Source organism: Toxorhynchites rutilus, chromosome 2 (assembly GCF_029784135.1).
Source record: "Toxorhynchites rutilus septentrionalis strain SRP chromosome 2, ASM2978413v1, whole genome shotgun sequence".
Taxonomy (NCBI): Eukaryota; Metazoa; Arthropoda; class Insecta; order Diptera; family Culicidae; genus Toxorhynchites; species Toxorhynchites rutilus.
In genome coordinates, this window is record NC_073745.1 from 178209290 (window position 1) to 178215839 (window position 6550).

General features: G+C 40.4%; 1 long non-coding RNA gene across 2 annotated transcripts; it reads right to left on the reverse strand.

Annotated features, from left to right (window-relative positions):
• Positions 1–347: 347 nt before the first annotated feature.
• On the reverse strand, positions 348–4881 carry LOC129770065 (uncharacterized). Of its 2 annotated transcripts, XR_008742024.1 has the most exons (4): positions 4818–4881; positions 1222–1338; positions 822–1162; positions 348–765 (listed from the first exon to the last, which is right to left on the reverse strand). It is a non-coding gene; the product is annotated as an uncharacterized LOC129770065 (long non-coding RNA). The 2 variants fall into 2 exon arrangements; XR_008742023.1 differs by lacking the exons at positions 1222–1338; positions 4818–4881 and having other exon boundaries at positions 822–1209.
• Positions 4882–6550: the final 1669 nt, after the last annotated feature.

Here is a 6550-nt window from a genome sequence, read left to right on the forward strand (position 1 = left end):
AACTGCTGAAAACTATTCGATTAGCTGATGAACGATTAATTTCAAAAATCGGGGATCACTAGTTGTATTGATCAACCTGATATTGTTTGCTTCGCAATAATTTCGAAACTCTTCCCCACATTCCGTTTTGCCTGCCAAGATCGGGTCGATGAAATGTCAACAATCGACCTCAAATGCTGCCACCTTGCAATCGAGTTATCGACCTTTCATATGCATTCATCGAACAACTTGACGCCACTTTTTCGCCAACATGTGCAAGGCGTCGACCTGCTCGAGCGCTGCTTCCAGCACTGCTTGCTGCTTGTTTGTATTGGTTTGTTATTGAAAATGAAAAGGAAATACATTGATCGATTTTAATCATTTTATTGAAAAAATAATAATAAAAAACCATGTATAATAAACATAAGGTATATAATGGAATCGGTGCATCCGGGTTGTCTGGATTGACGATTCAAATCCGACTGAGTACATTGATGAATACCTCCTTGCCCTTGATGACACAGATATGTGGCTGAGGAGGATTCTTCAATGTGCGTGAAGCACGGGATCTCCGATGGGGAAAATTGCTCGAAATACTATCGATGGCCAGGTCCTGCTGCTGTTGCTGTTGATGCTGTTCCCCGGAATAGCACCCTGGACTTAAAGGATACTGCTGCGGGAAGCTGATGCTGTTGGCTGGTGTGACAGAAGTGGAAATAAGCAATGTGGTGATGAGGGAAATCATCTTTCTCACTCGCCGATTGATTGAGTCGGATGTATTCATAGCTGAAACAAAATAAAATGATTAGTAAGTGAAAAGCAGAAATGAAATCCCTACTCACCAGTTGTATGATCCGGATAAAAATGCGAACATTAAAATATCATGCGATTACGTTCGCTAACCTCGCCTATTTTCATTCTACTATACTACGGAATCAGTGCATTCGGGTTCCTCCGGGGTGGTAATTCAGCTGAGCAAGTTGATAAATACCTCCTTGTCGTTGAGTTTTCGTGTCTGAAGAGGATTTTTGAATGTGCGCGAAGCACGAAACCTCTAATGGGGAAAGTTCTTCGCAAACCATACCATGGTCAAATTCTGCTGCTGCTGCTGTTGATGCTGTCCCCCGGCATTGCCAACAGGGGTTGGAGGTTACTGCTGCAGGAAAACGGATGTTGTTGGCTGCTGTGATAGAAGTGGAAATCCGCAATGTGGTGATGGGAGAAATCATCTTTCTCACTTACCGATTGATGGAAGCAAACGAGTCGAATGTATTCATGATCACGGTTCCAAACAAACCTGTTTTGATGTTTGGTTAGTTGACGGAGAGGATCAGTTAAGGTGGCTAAATCTGGAATGAACTTTCCCACAAAATTAACTAAGCCAAGTAAACTTCGTAATTCTTCCTTGGAAACTGGTTCTCGGAAATTTCTAATTGCTTCCAGCTTATCCTTGTCGGGTCTAATTCCATTGGCAGACAGGATATGTCCCAAGAATTTCAGCTCTCTTACTCCATATATACATTTGGTATCGTTAAGCTTAACGTTCATTTCTTGCAGCTTACGACGTACCTTCTCCAAACGTATATCATGCTCCTTTTGATTGGAGCCGTGTACAATTACATCGTCAATAAAGTTTACACACCCTTCGCATCCACTCAAGACTTGTTCCATAATTTTCTGGAACAGTTCTGGAGCGCAGTTGATGCCAAACATTAGGCGGGTATACCTGTATAAACCTTTGCGCGTGATAAAGGTTGTTATTTTCCTGGATCTGAGTGATATTTCCACCTAAAATAAAACTCAATATTTTAAAAATTCAATCAAAGGTATTTTTATTGAACTTTTTTTTTTCGATTTATCACAAATTGACAGTTTCACAAGGATCCAACCACGTTAGGTAACAAAAGGAAAGTCAAAATCGGAGCAGTTAGTTCATGCGACAAGGTCAGATAAAATAAAATCTTTCTCAATATATATCCATATCCAGCAATTCGTTCAATTAACAGCACTGTCAATTTGGAATCGGGTAATCATCATTAGCCCACCTGGTGAAATGCGTTCTCAACATCAAGCCTTGAGAATATTTTCGCCTTGACGAGATCTGGAAGAAAATCCGAGAAATGGTACGATGTCTGGCTTAACAGGAATGTCGATAACTATGTCTTTGATGGTTCCCAAAGGTCCTGCTTTGTCCTCCGTACCAATTCCATTTACCGCAATATCTATCTTCAGAATACCCATGGCCGTCGCGGTATCTCGACCAATCAAAATTTTCCCGCATCCTCTTACGACATAAAAAATAGCCGATTCGTTCCGACCATTCAAGTTTATGATAGCAGTAAATACACCGAGAACTGGCAATTCCTGTCCACCATAAACTCTGAAGGTCTTGGATACTTCCCGCGATTGGTTGCTAACATTTACCTTTTTGGATTTCATTTGTTCCCAAACTGATTCACTCAGTAGGTTATATTTAGAGCCTGAATCAATTATCGCTGAAACGGCGACGCCTCCTATTTCGCATTGCACTTCACCGTCGTTTTCAGATGTCGTCATGTTGAATATATATTCCGTCTCTTTGTCAACGATTTGATTGATTGAATTTGATTCCTGATTTCTGATTCCATCACTTCCATTGTCAGCCGATTTTGGTACAACATCTCGATTGACAGTGGGTGCTATCGGTTCCTTACGTTTACGACACTTTTTTGCGAAGTGGTCACGTCCTCCACATTTATTGCATGATTTGCCTCTCGCCGGACACTTTTCATCTCTAGCCATGTGGCCAGAATATCCACAACGATGGCATTCCACACGCGTCGAATCAATGAATCGATTTATTCTATCATACGAGGGTTTAACATCAATTTTGTTCACCTCGCTGATAAGGGGCTTCAATGCTTCTTTAGTAAAAGATTTTTCTTGTACCGCCACTATTTCAAAGATCTTAGCCACTCTCAAAATTTCTTGCAGATCAGCATCACCTCGTTTGAGTAAATCTCTGCGCAATACTGCTGACTGGCAACTTTCGATTATCTGATCTTTGACGTTTTCCTCCACTTTATCTCCGAAACCACATCGTTCGGCTTGAACGCGTAATCGAACTGTAAAAGAATCGATACTCTCGTCAACTCTCTGCTTCAGTTGATGCAACAGGTGTCGCTCATAGGTAGTATTTTCTTTGGGAAGGAAAAACGCATTCAATCTTGTTACAGCTTCTTCGTAGCATGACATGTTCGGTGTATAAGTATCCACATTCATTAGTGGGCCACGCATTCCACTATCCGGTAATTCTGGTAGCGTATCGAACAACGTTTGCTGAACGTTTGGGCCTGCAAAATGTAACAGCAAATCTTTCATCCACTCTTCGTCGTCGATCCGGCTCGCTCGCACCATCGTCTCGAACGATTTCAGCCACTTACGCCACTCAATGCCAACGTCATCCGTATGGGATGCGTAATCGAATTAGAGATGTGCCATCCGCTCATGAGCTGTTCCGAAGAATCGACTCTTTGAAGTGAGTTGACGCGGAACAGCTCGCAAAAAAAATCAAACAGCTCTTCAGCTCACTTTGATGATGATGAAGGGAAGAAAAGAGCTGTAGAATTGAAGAGAGTGTGTGAGCTGTAAGATTCAAATGAACTGACCATCTCTCGCTCTTCGTGTTAAGACATCAGTTTAGTTTCATTTGTCCCTCGTCTTTTCAACTGTTATATTCGCGTTGACGGCATTGAGCTTTGTTTACCAGTTTAGGGGGCGCCAAAAATAATAATTGGCTCTCAGGCAGAATGAACACGTTTTTAAAATTTAAATTATTAATGAAAATTAACTTCTGTGTATCAAATGAGTATTCTATTTCAATGAAAAACACTTTGTTTGCAGGCGGTGCAAAAATCTCATAAGATTTTTTTTTTTTGAAGAAAACTTTCTATTGTAATGTAAAGCCTCAGTAAAAATGTCGGAAATGTTGTACACGCCGAGTCTGTTGTAAATAATAGTCTGGAATACGTGTTTCAAGTAATTAATAATATGGTGTGAAAAATTTCATTTGAATTTTAACATTTTCAAACTGGCTTCGTGGCTATCGAGTTTGGGACCCAAATTGAAAGTCGGCACTGACAACTGAGCTGAAGAGCTGTTCATAAAGAACAGCTCATTTAGATGAGCTGATATGATCAGAGCTGTTCATCATGATGAGCTGATTTGCACACCTCTAAATCGAATGGTTGCAAATGCATACCGAGGGATCGAATCGTTTCTGCAAATAATACATAAACAAACATTATGGTTCTGCTGTCATTTCTCTGAGCGAGTGTGAGTAAGGTCCGATTTCATAAAGCAGCAAAACTAGTGATACAAATCGGTTTTCTGCATCACACAAACAGATTAGTATATGCTTCCTCTTTTGTCGATGCCTCATTCTTCGCTCACTCATACTATAACACTCGACCGTTATTTTTCTTGTCCATCGACTAATGTTTTTTTTTCAGTCAATAGCTTCGAGCAAAACTACAAATTTTCCGCAGTGATTTGTCCGTATCGAATTACAACTTTTACCCTGATTTTCACAGAACAGAACCAGACTTTTCATACTCCGCATTCAAGCGACTGTTCTATTTGCACAACATTTCCTGCCTGCTGATCAGCAGAATGGAGTCAGACATTTTTCTTTCCGCATTTAAGCGACTGACCCATTTCAAAACATTTCCTGCTCTTGAGCAGAATGGAGTCAGATTTCTTTTCCGCATTTAAGCGACTGATCCATTTCGACATAATCTTCACAGTTCCACAGTTCACAACCAATTTTCCTCAAAGTTTTTTTTTTTTTGAATACCTACCCAATGAATGCGCCATTTTGTTCCTCGTCGCCAATTGTAGTATCGAGAGTCGCTGAAATAACAAAATACGTCCTTACAGGTTGCTCGCTAAAACACTTCTGCCTTTATTTGTTTTATGTTCATTTCCTCTAGTTGTTACAGACACGTCAACCGTCAAGCATTATGAGTGTATATGTGAACCGTTATATGATTAATGTTGACATCTGAACCGTCAACATTAATCATATAAATATATGCATACTATGCTACAATACTACAGTGTGAAAATGTAAACATCTGTCATCGAGGTCGATAATGTAGTTTATGCAAATAAGTATATCAATAATTTGATCTAGTACGACTGTAAATTGAAAATACGACAAATGGCTCGTTCGAAAACAATGATGGGATTTGCGTACGTATCCTATTCGTTCGAAAACTAGAATAAGGGTAATTATCTCTTCGGTTCTTCATCCGGTGTAAGGTTATGAACCCATTGGTGATCGGAAATTTTGGGCAACTGATCGAGCTAAATTTTCACTCTGGATTCATGAGTTCATATCATGAATTCATCTCCATGCAGGTTGATCCTTCTTCGTATATTCCCAACCGTGTTTGTTTCCCTGACTACATCAATTCCTCTGTGCATTTTGATCTGTCCATGAAGCAGAATATCCATGGAATTCCAGATTATCATCGATCGGAGTTCATTCCAACGATCTTCGAAGCAAAGTATGGGCGTGTCAATTGTGATAATATGTATTTTACTGATGGGTCCTCTATGAATGAGTCCACAGGATTTGGAGTGTTCAACAAATTTTTTAGCACCTCCCACAGTCTTCAGAATCCTTGCTCAGTGTATATGGCTGAATTGGCAGCAATACAATGGGCGCTGGACAACGTCGCCTCACGACCTGTTGAACACTATTACATTGTAACTGATAGTCTTAGCTCTGTCGAAGCTATCCGTTCAGTGAGGCCGGAAAAGCACTCGCCGTACTTCCTTGAAAGAATACGGGAAATTTTAAGTGCTTTATCCAGACGCTGTTATGTCATTACCTTTATCTGGGTCCCTTCACATTGTTCAATTCCGGGTAATGAAAGGGCTGATTCATTAGCAAAGGGTGGGGCAATTGAAGGCGACATTTATCAGCGTCAAATCGTCTTCAATGAATTTTATTCATTGTCCGTAAAAATACAATCGCTAACTGGCTACGCAAGTGGAATGAACATCTTTTCCCCGCCGATGGGAGTTAAACAGAAATACATTTTGCTTGGAAATAAAGGCATTGATTGCGCAGCTAGAAGCGAAAAGATATACTAAAAACATCTTTCTGCACTGTTATGATTCGACAGTAAAGCGCGAGCAGCTATTTTTCCAACGAATGTATTTGTCACCAAAAGATACGATTTGTTTTTTAAACAAATTTGTATTTTTTCCCGAGCAATGGCCGAACAGCAATTTTGACATTGCGGTCCACCTATTGTACAACGCCTTGATAGAGAGTTAAGGCTGATTTAGACGATGCCAGTCAGCGCTCTAGTTGAAGTATCCAGTGAATAGAGAACAGACACTCTGTTTAAGTTAGAGGCCAATTACTTGTTTGATACTGGTACAAGTAACTTGAACAGAGTGTCTGTTCTCTGTTCACTGGAGACTTCAACTAGAGCACTGACGTCTAAATCAGCCTTTACTTGCCCCACATGACGGGTATCGACACCAAGATGGTGGAGTTAACAGGTGGCTCGTAATT